The 19,335-nt window shown below is 34.2% G+C and overlaps 2 long non-coding RNA genes across 3 annotated transcripts in view; one reads left to right on the top strand and one right to left on the bottom strand.

Annotated features, from left to right (window-relative positions):
• The window catches only part of LOC141410778 (uncharacterized), a 51,575-nt gene extending 49,408 nt beyond the window's left edge, over nucleotides 1–2,167 (bottom strand). The window contains exon 1 of the long non-coding RNA XR_012435562.1: nucleotides 2,046–2,167. This is a non-coding gene — a long non-coding RNA (uncharacterized lncRNA). The remainder of the gene's footprint in view (nucleotides 1–2,045) is intronic.
• LOC141411000 (uncharacterized) overlaps nucleotides 1–19,335 on the top strand; it is a 483,550-nt gene that overhangs the window by 380,556 nt on the left and 83,659 nt on the right. The gene's annotated exons all lie outside the window — the stretch shown is intronic.

Below are 19,335 nucleotides of genomic sequence, written 5' to 3'. Positions count from 1 at the left end.
AATAGCAAATACAACTTGAAGAAAGTGTTAGGCTTTTTGATCACTGAAAACTCAAATTTTAATGCTTAGTTAATTAGCAGTTGGCACATTGAGTGAGAGATGATGCCAGTTCTGATACAAAATGGAACATTAAAATATAACTTATGAGAAGGTAGGGAAAGTTTTTTAAGTAAATAGAGATCAGTAAGATTCTGCAATTGTGCTGGAGTTCAAAACATGTCAAAATTTAATCCAAGTTTCACAGAGAACTATCTCAACTATTCAAGACTCATAACCATCAGTGGATATTCCTCATGCTTCCCCTGCTAAAATCTCCAGTTAGCTTTTAAGCAAAAAAAAAAAAAAAAGACAGAAATAGCAAGAAATCAATATTTCATTGTTGGCTCAATATATATTGAATTTGAGGTACATAAATAAGAAAATCTGTTTTGTATAATTTTTAGAACTTTGCAACCTTGACTTCTTGCTGTTTATATATGGTTCAAATTCTTAAGAACTAGAAACATTAAAAAAAAATTCCTCTCATTATAAAGTGAAAGATGATCTTTGTTTTCTGAAGATCCTGCATATACTGGTCTCACCAGCCTTTTCTCCAAAATGCAGTGTGCTGAATATGCAAAAAAAATGGATGTAAAATGTGGAAGAACAGATGGGAAAGTAAGTAAGTTCTGCTAAACTAGGATCAGGGGGAAGCTGGCAGCCTTGGGTATGCCACAGGCTACAGCAGAAACACAGATTCAACCTACAGAAATTGTGCCCCTATAGAACACAAGCACCTGCCTACATGACCAAAATGGAAAAGCAAAATTAAAGACGTAACCTAAGAATTCTTGGAATTACCAAAGCGAAGGGGTTTATATTTTCACTTTTAACTATGTTCTGGTAAAAGAAAGGTGTTGCTCTAAAAAATCATTTTGAAATTTTCCCTCAAACATCTGAAAACAGCCATTTTTAAAGATGTAGCTTAGTTATTAAATATTTCTAAAGTGGATATATGAAAATATAAAACTTTTCAATACATTTCTTTATATAATGATTTGTGATATCTATTTTGTGTCACTTTTTTGAAGAGTCAGGACTACACTGCAAACAAACAAACTTTTATTAAATTTAGAGTTATAGTTTCTCTGTCTCTCTCTCACACACACATATACAGCAGTGGGTTGGGAAAAAGTAAAGAAAATAAAGGGGTGTGTGTGTGTGTGTGTGTGTGTGTGTATAAAGGTTATTGTAATAAAGTCTGCTATTTCTTTCTCCAGCCCTGCAAGTTATCTTATATGCCTACATCTCATATAACACTCTCTTCTGCTGCTGTTTCTCTTCTGTGGACACTGATCATCATCAATGTGTGACAAATACGGAAAATGGTTGCATTTTGAGGAAGTGCATATTGAAATCTTCAAGGTTGAGCAAGGGCATAAATTCTTGAATTATTTTATGTAGGAAATTTGCTGTGTCTTGATCTGCAAAGATAGCTTCTTTAGGCTCTCCCCAACCTCATTTCCCCATGTTCAGTCAGTGTTTATCTTCATAAGATGATAGAACATCAAGATAATCTGTAGCTCACCAATCCTTTCAATTATTCAGTTTAGGAGTGTGAAATGCATGCATGTTTTCAAGCTTATCATGAGAATGTAAGTTCTTCTCTCCAGCCTGTGTTCCTTCTCCCTATCCTTTAATAGGTACAGGGAGTAAATAAACAGACTGGCTTTACAAATAGACATTCACCCAAGATAGTATACTAGACTCCATTCCTTTTAGGCATCTGATCTTTATGAATTAGTTTATTAAATCCTACTCTTTCACCTTTTAACTTAGATGTAACTGTATCCCTTTTATATCTCCTACCAGTGGAAAAGGATTAAAATACCATTCTAAATAAACTAATAGGCACATAAGCCCCAATGTCACTGCCTTTATTAAGAAAACCACTCTCTCTTATCTTAGTGCTTACAATTATCTATTGTGCCAGTCACACTTTCATCACTATGACAGAATACCTTAAAGAAATAATTTAAAGGGAAGAAATTTTTATTTTGGCTTACAGTTTCAGAGGTTTCAGTCTATAACCAGTTGGCTCCATTGCTTTCAGGCTTGTGGCCTGTGGCAGGCAGAGAAACAAGAATGAAGAGTGAGGAGAAGGAAAAATTCACTAACCTCCTGGGACCCAGAGAACAGAGACAGAAGATAATGAGATCACTCTTCTAGGCATGTCCTAGGTCCCACCTCCCACCACCTAGAGATCACGCCTTCAGCACATAAGCATTTTCAAGTACACTTCATCGTCAAACCATACATCTATGAAGTGATGTGTCTGTTACCCTTTTAATCCCTCCACAACATGATTTTCAAGTTCAAATTAACCAACAAAAATATAAGAGCACAGTGTGTTAAGAGTCAAATTTCACAATTCAAATCCTAACTCTACCAATAACTTACTTTTATATTTTTCCAGAGAATTAAGCTTCCTACTTTCAGTCTCTTCACCTACAAACTGATAAATAATGACAATTTTAAGTGTTGTAAAAAATGTGATATGCAAAGGATACATTCAGAATTTAACAGTTAGCTATTTTATTGATAATATTTTCGTTTTCAGCATGTACTCTGTTATATTCAAAGATAATACTAGAATAAATCTTACTTCTAATCCCTAAATATAGGTTGTATTTTTTACAGTTTACAAGGAAGAAACTGAAAGTGAAAGAATAAGTAATTGCATAAATTTACACAGGTGGTAAGTAGAACAGCCTGGATTTTAACTTGAGTTGTTTTGAATTTTAGAGCACATGCACACAGACACAAACACAAAATAAAAGATAAGGAAGTTAGTATTTTCCTTCACAGGACCTTGTATTTTGTGACCAAGTCAATTCTCTTCAATAACTCTTTAAGACCAAGGTCTTTAGCAGGACAAATAAACCCTTCTCTTATCTGGCCTTTATCTCAATCTTAATTATTTTAAATATATGAGTTGAAACACAGTGTGAAACACCGGGGATTGATAGTCAAATACCTGGGTTATTGTAAGTACTAAGTGAAAATTTTGGTTTATGATTTTTATAAGAAGTAAGGTCTTCATTTTTGCTTCCATTTCTTTCTAGATGAAATAGATCAATTATACCACAGAGTATCTCTAAGAATAAATCTAGTGTTAATATTTTGAAGAACTAGAACAAACTTTTTTCACTCCATTCTAGAAAATAAGAAGTTTGGTGTTGAAGAAAAAAATGTATTCAATATTTTGATCCAAGCTAAAAAGGTATTTTTATCATCATCTGCATCCTCCTCCCATATGTTAGTGAAAGAGATGTTTTGTTATATACATAAAATATACATATTTGAATATTGTATAGAGAACATGTCTTATCTATATGGCTAAACATTCTCTAATTTTAGAAGAGTCCTTAAGTTAAATCCACTTCTAATCTCATGACTGTCATGTTTACTTGAAATATGATGGGCTTATTAAACAGCTTATGTGTTTTCTACTTTTCAAGTTAAAGGTTGGGTATAGAGCAAAATTAGCTTGTGATCTTGTAAAATAGAAGCAGAATGAACTCTGGATAACACATTATTCTCAGAAGATAATATGTAATTAAGCATTTTTCATATTAATTGTTATAATTTTATTTTGTTAGAAAAAGTAAAAACTTTCCAAATATAATGTATAATTTAGAAAGCAAAGAAATAAACAAAAAGAACAAACCCTTCAAATATACAATCAATTACTGTTTTAAAAGCAAATTTGTCTTTTCCATTCACTTCAACATGGGGGTTTAACATATTATAAGCCAAGGCACCAGAGTTCTTTTTTAAATTAGTTTGAGATTCCCCAAACTAATTAAAATATTAAAATTCCACTCACAGAGATTTGCAGAATCTAAGGAATATCAAACTGCACAAGAAAAGTATGAAAGGGATTCTGCTATATGAATCAGGGGAATTTAAAAAGTCAACCACAAACATTCATTACAATAGATTTTGTAGGCTCAAGTTACATAAGCATAAGAAACAATAAAATAAAAAAAACCTATCATAAAAATTAGATATTCAAGGATGTCAGGGAAAATATCTTAAGTGCTGAAAACATTTCACTTTGGAGTCAATTGTATCTAAAGTGTGGTTTTGATACTTCCAGCAAATCATGTACATTCCTATGGTTTACTTTAGCCATATACAAAATGTGGTAGCACAGAAATCACTGAGTTATTACAAGGGTCCATAGCATAATATAAATAAAGAATATAGCATATGAATTGATGTACAACTAATTGAAAGCATTGTTTACTATTAGGCAGATAGTACTGGACACTAGTGATATCTTGAGGATTTCTTCTACCTTCTCAGGAGATTAGTGACTCTCTCATGAAAATAATCTGTTGGTCAGTTTTCCTTCACTGTGAGAAAATACCTGAGAATATAAAATTAAGTAGAGGAAAGATGTATTTTGACTCACAATTTCAGGGATTTCAGTCCATGATCAACCGGCTCCATTCATTGTTTTGGCTTTTGGCAAAGTCGATCATCCTGTGGCCACCAGGAAACAGAGAAAGGGAGGAAAGAACTGGTTGTCATCAAGAGCAATCCTCCACTGACCTACTTCCTCCAAAATGCCGCAACTCTTAAGGGTTCCACTGCCTTCCAATATCCCAATAAGTAATGAATACATAAATGGATTAATATGTTCTTACAATCACGGTGTCAGAACTTTGATGATGTAATCACTTCCTAAAAGCCCCACCTCTAAACACTGAAGTATAGGGGCCCAAAGCGTCAAAGCAAGACCTTTTAGGGAATATTTAAAGATCCAAATCATAGGGAATATTTAAAGATCCAAATCATAAGATTCTCATTGGCAAATGTTACTCTTTAAAGAAATCAATTAGAAGTTGCATATATGATCTATTAGTTGCATGAAATCCAGACATCACAGACAAACCACTTGTACATATAAATGTATGTCTGAGTGTGTATTCTTAATATTATGGAATCTTAGTTCAAAAAGTGGAATATAAACATGTAAAAGTATAGATGAACATATATTTTAAAGCATTTAATACATGTTCATCTTATTTATAAATACAATGAGCTTGTGTATTTAGATGTATATATGAATGTATATAGGTAGATATTTAGAAAGTTAAAATTCATAGTAAACTTCAAAACCTGGTAATGTGACTGTTAATGAGCACTAAAATACTTAATAAGATTTAGATTGCCTTAAAAGGCTATCGCTAAAATAGCATAACTCAAATAACTAAAAGTAAATATATGGGATTATATGTCATGGATTTCTGCCTATACAATTAAATAATATAGGGGATTGTAGGGCATGGTACAGGTGGTAGAGCACTTGCTAAGCAAGTGCAAGGCCCTAGGTTAAATTCCCAATACAATGCAGAAAAAAAGAATGAATGGAAGTATATTTTTTATTGTTTATACATTATTCATATGTATATACATTGTTTGGGCCATCTCTCCCTTGGTGGCAGCTAATAGGTTTATCGAATAAACTGTGTGTTTGAGTTTGGCACAGCCCCATACCTCCAAAGGGAGCAAGCATAATTATGCCCAATAAATTGCATGTTTGAATTCGCACAGCCTCAGCTGCAGAAGTGGGCAGGATGCAGTACAGCTGTTTTTCCTTTAATGTTTACATTCAGAGAGAAGCTATCACAGGTTCCCCCTGTTCCCAAGGATTACAATGTCATGCCCCTTTCCACCTCATGTTGCAACTGTATATAAAAAACTCACTGGAGGTGGAGAGGGTTGGTGTGTCTCCATCTGAGCACCCAACCTGCTTGGCCCCAGCTTTATGCATGTTTGGCCTTCTGTCTGTTGTCTTTTCCAATATCTCCCATCACCCCCAGTTAGGTTTCTAGGACAAGCTCAGGCAGCAGGCAAGACTTCCCCCTACCCTCTCCCCTTATGCTCCCTCCCAACACTCTCACTTACAGGTAGAACCTGTTCTGCGCTTTTCTCCAATTTTGTTGAAGAGAAAACATAAGAGGTTATAAGAAAGACATAGCATTTTTGCTAGCTTGAGATAAAGATAACTATATAGAGAGATTCCTACCATTGCTTCCATGCACATGTGTATTACAACCCAAATTGGTTCATTCTACCAGACCTTTTCACTACTTCCTGATCACCTTCCCATGGTGGCCTATGTCAGTTTAAGTTTACTTTACTCACTATAGTGGTCACATCAACACTTTCAAGTTTTAGATTTCCTTCTCTTTCCCTATTCCTCCTGTATGTATTTTCCCTTTAGTGTGTGACCCATGTCTGATAATATTCCTGCATTTTTTAGGTCTATAATCTGCATATGAGGAAGAACATATGAAATTTGGCCTTCTAAATTTGGCTAACTTCACTTAAGATGATATTCTCCAGTTTCATCCATTTACTTGCAAATGACAAAATTCATTCTTCTTTGTGTCTGGGTAAAATTTCATTGTACATAAATACCAAATTTTCTTAATCCATTCATCAGTAGTGGGGCATCTTGGCTGTTTCCATTACTTGGCTATTGTGAATAGTGCTGCAATAAACATGGGTGTGCAGGTGCCTCTGGAGTAACCTGAGTCGCACTCCCTTGTGTATATCCCTAGGAGTGGTATTGCTGGATCATATGGCAGATCTATGTTTAGTTTTATAAGAACACTCCATACTGCATTCCAAAGTGGTTGTACTAGCTTATATTCCCACCAGCAGCATATGAGGGTTCCTTTTTCCCCACATCCTCACCAACATTTGTTGTTGGTGGTGTTCTTGATGATAGCCATTCTGTTAACCGGGGTGAGGTGGAATCTTAGTGTGGTTTTGTGTTAGGAACCAACAGCCACAGTCTCACAAGGTCACTGTGACTTAGCAGCACTCCAACAAGGTCGGAATCTGCAGGTGCACCATGCCTCTATCACGGTGGGAAGGAATGCTAAATGGTTTCCCTTGACTAAAAAGAAGTTTATACTTAGTCAAGGACACTGGCAGTAAGAATGCAGGGTGGAAAACACAGAAAGGTTGAACTAGGTCAGAGTGTTTTTTGATGTTTAAGTCTCTTCCTCTTTTGTATAAATCTGGCAGAGAAAAATAAAATTTTGCCAGTTGGTCATCAGAGTGCTGGCCCACTTGATATGTGTCTTGTCTTTTTTTTTCTTTTATTTATATGTGCAAACAATATTTGGGTCATTTCATCCCCCTTTCCCCTGCCCCCCACCCTCCCTTATCTCCCTGCTCCCTCCCTTTGCCCCCCTACCCCCTCACTACCAGGCAGAAACTATTTTGCCTTTATCTCTAATTTTTGTTGAAGAGAAAGTATAAGCAGTAATAGGATCTTATTATAAAATTAATGTAAAAAAAATACAAGGCTTCTGTTCTTTTCTCTCCCCTACCTCTTCTGCTGCTACTTTTAAGAAAAAACAATTTTTTAAAGGTTATATCAATCAGGTCTAACTAAATTATAAGCATTATTTTATAGACAGTAATGTTAGTCTATTTCATTTCATCAGAAGTAATTTACATTCAATTCCTTTGTTATTATATCTATATATGTTTAATTATAAATATACATAATATGTATGTATATAAATATATATAATAAATATTATATTTATTATATCTATTAATAAATGGTGTCTTTATAGGTTGCTTATTGTATAAAAACCATTTAAAATTGCTTTCCTTTATGGGTCTATATAATAAAAATAAGGCTAATTTAAAAAAACAATTTTATTTAAATTTAAATTTAAAATTCTTATAAAAGTTATTTTAAAATACAAGTTACAAAGTGATAAAATTAAAGTTGACTATAATCTAAGAGTTGCCTAAAAATTTTTTTGGGGTCATATCAAACTAAACTCTAATTCTCTATGTCCATAAAATAACAAGGCTATCTTAATATTGTTCTGCTCTGAGTAACAGCTACGAAAACTGTTATAAAATAAGATTTTATCAAAGAAATTACTTGTGTTTTCTGTTGATCTTGTCAAGCTTTAAGTACTACTAAATCAGAGTTGATTTACGTATTTTGTTTATGCAAAGATCTCTTAAATGACCACGTTATAACTGTGTTCTTTGTCTATACTTCATCTAAATATGATACAAACATTTACAAAGTTTGAAATGTCAATTTATTTAAAATGATGAGCTAAAACTCTCTTTTATCCAAAAGTGTTACATTTAACCTGCATCCTGACAGTCAGCCCCTGTTTGCCTTTAAAGATCCCACAAAACCTTCACAGCAACTAACTTAAACAGTTTTACCACAAGGGTTTAGAGATAGGCTCAATCCCTGAATCACCTACCCAGGTATACTCTCAAAGGGACAGGCTCACTCTGAGTCATAAATAAATCTACCCAATCCTCCCTTTCCCACTCCCCCAAACCATAAAGCAGCTTAGAGATTTCTTAGGGGTTACAGGATTTTACAGAATTTGGATCCCGGCACCCTGTGATATTAAGGACTTACTCTATTAAAAAGGAAATGACAATCCATTTTTCAACAGTCTTATTTCATACCATTGCCTTATAGTTGTGTTCCAAGTCAATATTACACTTACAAAGTCCCTAACAAAAACATCTATAAATCAACATGTGTAACTCTTAAATCTTGAGGTTGAGACAATATAAAAGACTAAGCCCTAAAACTATTTTACCATTTAGAGTGTATCATTTTTTTCACTACAAAAACAAACTTCTAAAAATATTAAATTTAGCATTCTCATAGCAGTGCTTGTTTTCTCTCTTGCTTAAAAAAAGTGTTAGAGCAACTCTCACACTTAGGCCATTTCTAAAAAGTAAACTACAAAATGTTACAACTGACATGTATCTTAGATGCGATTTAGTTAATCAGAGGAATACATTTGCCTTCACCACTCTTTTTTTCCTTGTTTATTCATATATGCATACAATGTTTGGGTCATTTATACCCCATACTCCCCGCCCCCTCCCTCTCCTCCTTACCCCTCCCTCTCCCCACCCCCTTGCTTCCAGGAAGAAACTGTTCTGCCTTTATCTCTAATGTTGTTGAAGAGAGAGTATAAACAATAATAGGAAGGACAAAGCATTTTTGCTAGTTGAGATAAGGATAGCTATACAGGGAGATTCCTAGCATTGCTCCCATGTACAAATGTGTTACAGTTTAAGTTGCTTCATCTCTAACTGTCCTTTTTTCTAGTTCCTGGTCCCCTTCTCTTATTGAACTCTTTCGCTTTAAAGTTTCTGCATTAGTTCCTTTGCATTGAGGACATCAAATAGCATCATGTTTTTTGGATTTCTTACCTATCCTCTTATCTCCCTTGTGTGCTCTCACCTTATCATGTGACCAAAGTCCAAACACATTGCTGTATTTGCCCTACATTAAAGTCCACATATGAGGGAGAACATACGATTATTGGTCTTCTGAGCCTGGCTAACCTCACTCAGAATGATGTTCTTCAGTTCCATTAATTTACTTGAGAATGATAAGATTTCATTCTTCTTCATGGCTGAGTAGAATTACACTGTGTATAAATACCACATTTTCTTAATCTACTCATCAGTAGTGGGGCATCTTGGCTGTTTCCATAACTTGGCTATTATGAACAGCACTGCAATAAACATGGGTGTGCAAGTGCCTTTGGAGTAACCTGTGTTACTTTCCTTTGGGTATATCCCCAGGAGTGGGATTGCTGGATCATATGGCAGATCTAGATTTGTAAGAAGCCTCCATATTTTTTTCCAGAGTGGTTGTACTAGTTTGCATTCTCACCAACAGTGTACAAGCGTTCCTTTTTCCCCACATCTTCACCAACACCTGTTGTTGTTGTTTCTAATGATAGATATCCTAACAGGGATGAGTTGGAAGCTTATTGTGTTTTTGATTTGCATTTCCTTTATGTTTAGGGATGGTGAGCATTTTTTCATATGTTTTTTGGCTATTTGAATTTCTTCTTTTGAGAAAGTTCAGTTTAGTTCAGTTGCCCATTTCTTTATTGGTTCATTAATTTTGGGAGAGTTTAGTTTTTTGAGTTCCCTATATTTTCTGGTTATCAGTCCTTTGATGTGTAGCTAGTAAATATTTTCTCCCACTCTGTGGGTGGCCTCTTCAGTTTAGAGACCAATTCTTTTATTGTGCAGAAGCTTTTTAGTTTGATGAACTCTTGTTTGTCTATACTTTCTCTTAGTTGCTGGGCTGCTGGGGTTCTATTGAGGAAGTCTGTGCCTATACCTATTTGTTTCAGAGTGTTTCCTGCTCCTTTCTGTAGTAATTTCAGAGTTTCAGGTCTGATATTAAGGTCCTTGATCCATTTTGAGTTGATACTAGTACAGGGTGATAGACATGGATCTAGTTTCAGTTTCTTGCAGACTGCTAACCACTTTTCCCAACAACTTTTGTTGAAGAGGCTGTCTTTTCTCCATCATATATTTTTAGCACCTTTATCAAAAAGAAGGTGGGCATAGTTGTGTGGATGCATATCCAGGTCCTCTGTTCTGTTCCACTGGTCTTCATGTCTGTTTTTGTGCCAGTACCATGCTGTTTTTATAGCTATTGCTTTTTAATATAGTTTGAAGTCAGGTATTGTGATACCTCCAGCATTGTTCTTTTTTCTGAGTATTGCCTTGGCTACATTCTGTAGTCTTCCCCAATCTCTTCTTCAGGGGTTTGCAATTCTCCTTGTAGAGGTCATTCACATGTTTTTTTAAAGTTTACTCCTAGGTATTTGATTTTTTTTGAGGCTATTGTAAATGGAATTGTTTCCATATATTGTTTCTCAGTTTGTTCTTTATCAGTGTATAGAAAAGCAATGATTTTTGTAAGTTGGTGTTATATCCTGCCACCTTGCTGTAGCTGTTTATGGTGTCTAGGAGTTTTTGGGTAGAGTTTTTAGGCCTTTAAGGTATAGGATCATATCATTCGCAAATAGGGATATTTTGACAGTTGCTTTACCTATTTGTATTCCTTTTATTCCTTCTTCTTGCCTAATTGCTCTGGCTAAGAATTCCAGTACTATGTTGAATAGGAGTGGAGATAGTGGGCATCCTTGTCTCATTCCTTATTTTGGGGGGAATAGTTTCAGTTTTTCACCATTAAGTATGATGTTGGTTGTAGGTTTGTCACATATATCCTTTACAATGTTGAGGAACTTTCCTTCTATTCCGAATTTTATTAGAGCATTTATCATGAAATGGTATTGGATCTTGTTGAAGGCTTTTTCTGCATCTATTGAGAAGATCAAGTGGTTATTTTCTTTGCTTCTATTAATGTGTTATGTTACATTTACTGATTTTCGTATGTTAAACCATGCCTGCATTCCTGGCATGGAGCTGACTTGGTCATGGAAAATGATCTTTCTGGTGTGTTGTTGAATTCAGTTTGCCATTATTTTATTGAGGATTTTTGCATTGATGTTCATTAAGGATATTGGCCTATAGTTCTCCTTTTTGGAGGTGTCTTTGTCTGGTTTTGGGATGAGTGTAATACTGGCTTCATAAAATGAGTTAGGCAGTGTTCCTTCCCTTTCTATTTCATGGAACAGTTTAAGGAGAGTTGATATCAGTTCTTCTTTAAATGTCTATCAAAATTCAGCAGAGAATCCATCAGGTCCTGAACTTTTCTTTTTCGGGAGATTATTCCTGCTTCAATTTCATTTGGTGTTATAGATCTATTCAGGTGATTAATGTCCTCATTTGTTTTGGATGGTCATAAGTTTCTAGAAATCTGTCCTTTTCTTCAAAATTTTCAGATTTATTAGAGAATAGGTTCTCAAAGTAGTGTCTGATGTTTTCGTGGATTTCCATGGTTTTTGTTGTTATCTCCACTTTTGCATTTCTGATTTTACTGTTTTGGGTTTTTTCTCTCCTCATTTTAGTCAGGTTTGTCAATCTTGTTTATTTTTTCAAAGAACCAACTCTTTCTTTCATTAGTTCTTTGTATGGTTGTTTTTTTGTCATTTATATGTCATTGTTTTCAACTCTTATTTTTATTGTTTCTCTCCTTGTCTTTGTTTTGGGATTTGGTTTTTCTTGTTTTTCTAGGAGTTTGAGATGTAGCATTAGGTCATTGATTTGAGATCTTTCTTTCCTTTTAATATATGCAGTCATGGCTATAAACTTTCCTCTCAAGATGGCCTTTGCTGTGTCCCATTTTTTCTGGTTGGTCATGTTTTCATTTTCATTAACTTCCAGGAGTCTTTTAATTTTCTCTTTTATTTCATCAATGACTCATTGATCATTGAGCAATGTGTTCTTCAGTTTCCAACTGTTTACATATTTTTTTTTGTTGTTGAGTTCTATTTTTAATGCTGTGTGATCAGACAGAATCCGTGGTATTATTTTTTTTTTGTTATATTTGTTTTGTGCCCTAAAATTTGATCAGTTTTGGAGAAGGTTCCGTGAACTACTGAGAAGAATGTATATTGTGCAGAAGTTGACATTGGTTAGGTCCAATTGATCTATGGTATGATTTAGATCTAGGATTTCTTTATTGATTTTTTGTTTAGATGACTTATCTATTGGTGATAGGGTGGTATTAAATTCTCCCACTACCACTGTATTGGAATCTATATGTGTTTTTGGTTCTTCAGAGTATGTTTGATGAAATTGGATGTATTGATGTTGGGTACATATAGGTTGATAATTGTTATTTTCTTTTGGTGTATTTCCCCTTTTATTAGTATGGAATGTCCATCTTTATCTCATTTGATCAATGTAGGTTTGAAGTCTACTTTGTCCAAGATAAGTATTGCTACTCCTGCTTGTTCTGGGGACCATTGGCTTAGTAAATCTTCTTCCAGACTTTCACCCTAAGCCTGTACTTGTTTCTGTCGATGAGATGGTTCTCCTGTAAGCAACAAATTGTTGTATCTTCCTTTTTAATCCAATTTGTCAAATGGTGTCATTTCATAGAGGAATTAAGTCCATTAATATTCAGTGTTAGTATTGATAGGTATGTGGTGATTCCTGTCATTTAGTTGTCTTAGTTGTTTAAGGATTTGATTATGTGCAGATAAATCAATGTTACTCTCTACTTTCTTGCCTTTTCTTCTCCTGTGGTTTGGTATTGCCTGTCCTTTCATGGTTTTGCTTGCTTTGACTTTCTGTGTGCGGAATTCTTTGAAGAATCTTTTGTAGTGGTGGCTTGGTGGTCATATATTGTTTTAGTTTCTGCTTATCATGGAAGACATTTATTGCTCCATCTATTTTGAGTGATAGTTTTGCTGGGTAGAGGATCTTAGTGTTGAAGTTATTTTCATTCAGTGCCCGGAAGTCCTCACTCCATGCTTTTCTTGCTTTTAAGTTTTCCATTGAGAAATCTGCTGTGATTTTGATGGGTTTACCTTTGTATGTTATTTGTTTTTTCTCTCTTATAGCCTTCAATATTCTTTCTTTATTCTCTGTACTTGTTGTTTTAATGATAATGTGTTGGGGTAGTTCTATTTTGGTAAAGTCTGTTCAGTGTCCTGGAGGCTTCCTATACCTGAATGGGCATTGTTTTCTCTAGATTAGGGAAATTTTCTGTTATTATTTTGTTGTCAGGAGACAGCTTTGTGAACTGCTATCTGCCCTGTTTCAGGCTATAGCTGATCAGTGACTTAGTGCCAGTGGGCTACTATTGCAGGCTTTATTTATTTAAAGTTCACAGGAGGGAGTTGCCACACCCACCTTCTCTGGTAGGCTTTGTTTATTTAAGGTTCAGACAGGGACCTGCCCCTCCTTTCTTCTCTGGTGGAAGGTCCTGCAAGCCAACTACTGTTGTAGGCTTTGTTTATTTAATGTTTGCCAGGAAGACTGCCCCCCCCCCTTCTCTGGTGCACTCAAGGTGCCCCACCCTCTTTGCTACATGTCCTTTTCAGTTCCTTGTTTATTATTCAGGTTTTTTTCCAGGGTGGGGATCAGACTGTCCAGGGGGCTATGCTAGTTTTATCCAAGGGATGGCTACGGGGATATCTTGTGCCATTTATTTGTTCAACTGTTGCTCTACATCTCCTAGGCAGGTTAGGATCCAGCATCTGGCTGTGTGGGAGCCCTCTGGTTTCTCAGTGTCATGTGGCGTGGAGAAGCTTTGTGCAGGCTGGGGGTTCTGGATGTCAGAGTTTTGCTTCTTCTTGATGGTTTTTCCTTCCAAGTGTGGCTCCAGCACCTCAGCCAGGTTTTTGCTTTCCGGAACTCACACTATCTGCTTCCTCCCTCTAGTTGCCATCTTGAACACATATCCTTTTTTGCCTTCACTACTCTTAAAAAAATCCAAGGTGCAAATAAATAAGAGATCCTGATTTTTTTGTCCTGCCAATTTCCTCATATTTGAGAAAACAAAAATAAACAGTCATTTTAGGCCAGGACTCTAAATGTAAGCAAGACAAAACCATAACACATATCCTATCTCTCTATTTCATTTTTAAGATCATAAATTCTTCTTCAATGTTCCACTCTTCTATTCACTCCAGGCCAATAGCTCTCATGGTTAACAAGTCTATCAGGACCACAAGATAAAACAAAAAAGTATGTTAACATCTGTTAGATACTATAACCATAAACAAATCACTGCAAACTGTAGTTTTATCACCTGTAAAATAAAAATAATAATGATATTTAAAAAATTGAGAAATCTAATGTACTAATTCATGAAATACATTTATATAAACCCAAAAATGTAAGTAAATGTTAAACATTAATATTACATTTAACTGCAATGTCACTTATAAATATGTATTAAAGTAAAGATGGATGGTTAATGTGTAGTTTATTGCTTTTCAAAAATCAGTAATATAGGATTCTTATTTAAAATTTAAAATTTTATGGTCTGAGGTACAGCTCAATGGTAGTGTTTACCTGGCATGTTAGAAACCTGGGTTTGGTCCCCAGTACCATAAATAAATAAACAAACAGATAAATAAACAAATATATATATATATGTATATATATATATATATAAAACATGTTATTCAGAGGGAAATCTTTCCATTTTTGATCACATAAATAAACATAAAATTTATTATGCTAGATAAAATTAGCCACACACACTCAACTGCAGTGTCATATGACTTATATAAGAAATTTTAAACTCAAATCATGTAAAGAGGATGATAGGTACTTGCCAGGGCTTGAATTGGAGTAAAAATAAATAAATAAATAAAGATATGCTGATTAATGGGTAAACTTTGGTAATCAGATGTACAACATGATGACTAGGGTTAATACTGTATTATGTAATTAAAGTTGCTAATACATAAGTGGTTCAAACACACACACAACTATGTGAGGTGATGGTTATGTTAATTACTTAATTGACTTGACCCTGGTAAACATTGTGGTAATACAATAAATGATCACCTTGTATACCTAAAGTATATACAATTTTTCTTCTAAATTCTATCTCAAAAAAGCTAGACAAAAAAAAAAAGTCAGTACAGTTTTACCAGACAAAAATCCAGAGGTTAACCACCTGTGTTTTAAAAGCTTTATGAGAGCAACTGTTTCCTACATTGTGCCAATTACAAGACTTCATCAAGTTTTAGTTTTAAGAGTTTATAGGTGTCATAAATTTACTTTTTGTCTAAAATGCTATTTCTCTCTATTGTTTAAAAATGTTTAAAAAAATATAGACCAATTCAAAATTTCCTTGTCTAAGTGCACCAGCATTGGTAAATTGTCATGTTCAAGGAGTTTGCTATTTCATCATCATTTCAAAATTTATAGGCATCACGTTATGATGTCTTTTTATTTTTTGTAAAATGTATTATGGGGTCACTTTATTTTGTTCCTGGTATTTGTATTCTGTATCTTTTCTCTTTTATTATTATCCATACTTGCTAAATTTTACTAATTTTATTACATTTTTTTGTAAACCAATTTTTAACCAGGTGTTCATTTTTTAATTTTAATATTTAGACAGTTATTTTTTAACCTTTCTTTTTTTCTCATGTATGGTAAGATCATTAATTCCCTTATCAAGTATTGTGTCATGTTGTACTATATTTTATTTCAAATGATTTTAAATTTCTATTGTGTTTCTTTTTTCACATGCAAATAATTTAAATTATTTTACATAATTTCAGGTAACTAAAGACCTTCATTTTTTTTTAACCAATGATTTCTAGCCTAATATCACTATTGTCAAAAAATATATTCTCTGATATGTTCTTGGATATTTGTTAAGACTTAATAACTCAAAAAAATTGTTACTTTAACTGTTCACTTAAAAAATACATATTCTATCTTTGTTGTATTCATTGTTCTATGTAGATGTGTATATAGATATGAACATGAACATAGACACTGATTCTTTTTATGGTTTTTTTGGTCTCTATTTCTTAATTTTGGCCCTTATTTTTATTATTTATATCCTTCTGCTGGACAAGGGTTTTGCTTTTCTTGGTTTTCTAGAAGTTTGAGATGTATCATTAGGTCATTTATTTGAGATCTTTCTGTCCTTTTAATATAGGCAATCATGACTATAAATTTTCCTTGTAAGACTGCCTTTGCTGTGTCCCATAGGTTTTGGTAGGTCATATTTTCATTTTTATTAACTTTCAAGAACCTTTCAATTTTCTCTTTTATTTCATCTATGACCCACTGATCACTGAGCAATGTGTTATGCATCTTCCAATTGTTTGCCTATTTTCTGCTGTAGTTTTTGTTGTCAAGTTCTAGTTTTAATGAATTGTGAGCAGATAGAATGCATGGGATTGTTTCTATTTTCTTATATTTGCTGAGGCTTGCTTTGTACCCTATGGTATGATCAATTTTGCAGAATGTTCCATGAGTTGCTGAGAAGAATGTATATTATGTCTATGTTGGATGAAATATTCTGTAGACTTAAATTAGGTCCTTTTGATCTATGGTGTGATTTAGTTCTAGAATTTCTTTATTGATTTTTTGTTTGGATAACTTATGTATTGGTGATGGGGGTATTAAAGTCTCCCACTACTACTGTTTTGGAGTCTATAAGTGCTTTTAAGTCCTTTATAGTATGTTTGATGAAATTGGGTGCACTGACATTGGGTGCATATAAGTTGATAATTTTTATTTTCTTTTGGTGTATTTCACCTTTGACTAGTATGAAGTGGCCTTGTTTATCTCATTTGGCCAATGTAAGTTTGAAGTCTACTTTGTCTGATAAAAGTATTGCTACTCCTGCCTGTTTTCAGGGGCCTTTGGCTTGGTAAATCTTCCAGCTTTTTACCCTCAGCTAGTGTTTGTTTAATAATGGGTTAATAATGGGTCTTTTGTAAACACAGACTGTGGAATCCTCCTTTTTAATACACTTTGTCAAACAGTGCCTTTTTATGAATGAGTTGATTCTGTTAACTTTCAGTATTAATATTGATGGGTATGTGGTGATTCCTCCCATTTAGTTGTTTTGTTATTTAAAGATTTGATTGTATGCAGATGAATCAATGCTACTCTAATTCCATATCTTTTCTTCTCCTGTGGTTTGATAGTTCCCATCCTCTTGTGGTTTTATTTGCTTTCATCTTCTATGTGCAGAATTCCTTGGAGAATTTTTTGTAGTGGTGACTTAGTGGTCATACACTGTTTTAGTTTCTGCTTATCATGGAAGATTTTTATTGCTCCATCTATTTTGAATGATAGTTTTACTGCATAGGGTATCCTAGGATTGAAGTTATTTTCATCAAGTGCCTGAAATACCTCACTCCATTCCCTTCTTACTTTTAAGGTTTCTGTTGAGAAATCTGCTGTGATTTTGATGAATTTACCTTTATATATTATCGTTTTTTTCTCTTTTACTGCCTTCAATATTCTTTCTCTATTCTCTGTGTTTGTTTTTTAATGATAATATGCTGTGTGAAGGTTCTATTTTGATCAAGTCTGTTTGGTGTCTTGGAAGTTTCCTGTACCTCAAAAGTCAAAACTTTCTTGAGATTTTGGAAATTTTCTCTAATTATTTTATTGAATATATTATGAATCCTTTTTGCTTGAACCTCTTCTTGTTCTTTAATACCCATGATTCTCAGGTTTGGACTTTTTATGGAGTTGGTGAGTTCTTGCATATTCCTTTCACAGCTCTTGAGTTTTTTGACTAATATTTCTTGAATTTTTTCTTTAATTTCTATTTTATCTTATAGTTCTGATATTCTGTCTTCCACTTGTTCTAATCTGCTAGAGTGGCCTTCCACTGCATTTTGTGTTTTTGTTTGATTCTTTTTTCTGAGGTTTTCCATATCTTTGGTCACCTCTTCTTTAATATTTCTTATTTTCATCTTTAATTCATTTATCTCTCTATTTATAGTGTCTTCTGTTTCACTTTGGTGTTTATTTAGTGTGCCTCTGAGTTCTTTTGTTTGTTTCTGTGTCTTTTCTTGTTCTTTAGTTTTGGTGTATTGAAATTTCTTTGTGCATCTTGCACATTTTCATTAATCATGTCTATTATCTTCTCCATGAAATTCTCAGTAATTTCTTGCAAGATTTCTTCTTTGATAATGTTTTTGTGGGCATTTCTGTGTTCCTTAGTGTTATTTATCATTGTTTTATTGGGGACAGGAACTGGGTATTCATTATCTTCATTTCCCTCTGAATCCTGTATTGAATTATTTTTTTTGAAGAGAGTGGTTTCCATCCCTTCTTCTTCTTCCCATTGCTCCACTTGGTGCTGTGCAACTATGTTCTTGATGAGCTATTTGTTGGTTTTAGTTGCCTGTTTTATTTCCCTTGATTTAATTTTTGTGTTGTGACTGTTTTGGTTATTAGCTAGGCTGGTGTGCTATTTCTGTGCTTGGCCTGGAGGTATAATTTAGCAAAAACTAATTCATAGGTCCATAGCTCAACCAGTTGTTTCTATATTATATAGAAGACCCCTTTGTAGTATTTATAAACAGTGGGAGTTGAGGGGGTTAACATTTGTTAGGCTAGCTATAGAAATTTGGGAAATTGGTTAGGGCAACACTAAAAGGGGACATGGGAATTGAGGTGGATTAGTGGAGGAAGCAATATTGGGGCTGCTGGGTTATGTGAGTCTTGTGTGTGTTTGTGTATATTTCTGTTGTTTTAGTGTAGGGTGCTTGTGTGAAAGATTGCAGGGGGTTGAGGTTATGTAAAGTTGGTGAAGTAGGTTGGTCAGCAGGTGTGTACAAGGGAGGGATATTGTGGTGTCAGGTTAGGAGAGGATTGGAGGGGAAGGGGAAAGGTGAGGAGAGAGTGGATGAGAAGTGGCAGAAAGAGTAGTCAGGAAAGTGAGCAATGGATTGTAGCACAGCAGAAGGAGGGAGAGTGAAGGGGGATGAGAAGATAGTGATGGTGAAATTGATAGTACAGAAAGAAAAAAAGAAAATTGGAATAAAAATTAAAATCCCGCAATAATATAACAAACAAACAAAAAACAGGAAAAAAAAG

Source organism: Castor canadensis, chromosome 9, assembly GCF_047511655.1.
Source record: "Castor canadensis chromosome 9, mCasCan1.hap1v2, whole genome shotgun sequence".
In the NCBI taxonomy this organism is placed as follows: Eukaryota; Metazoa; Chordata; class Mammalia; order Rodentia; family Castoridae; genus Castor; species Castor canadensis.
This window is presented reverse-complemented; position numbering and strand designations above follow the sequence as displayed.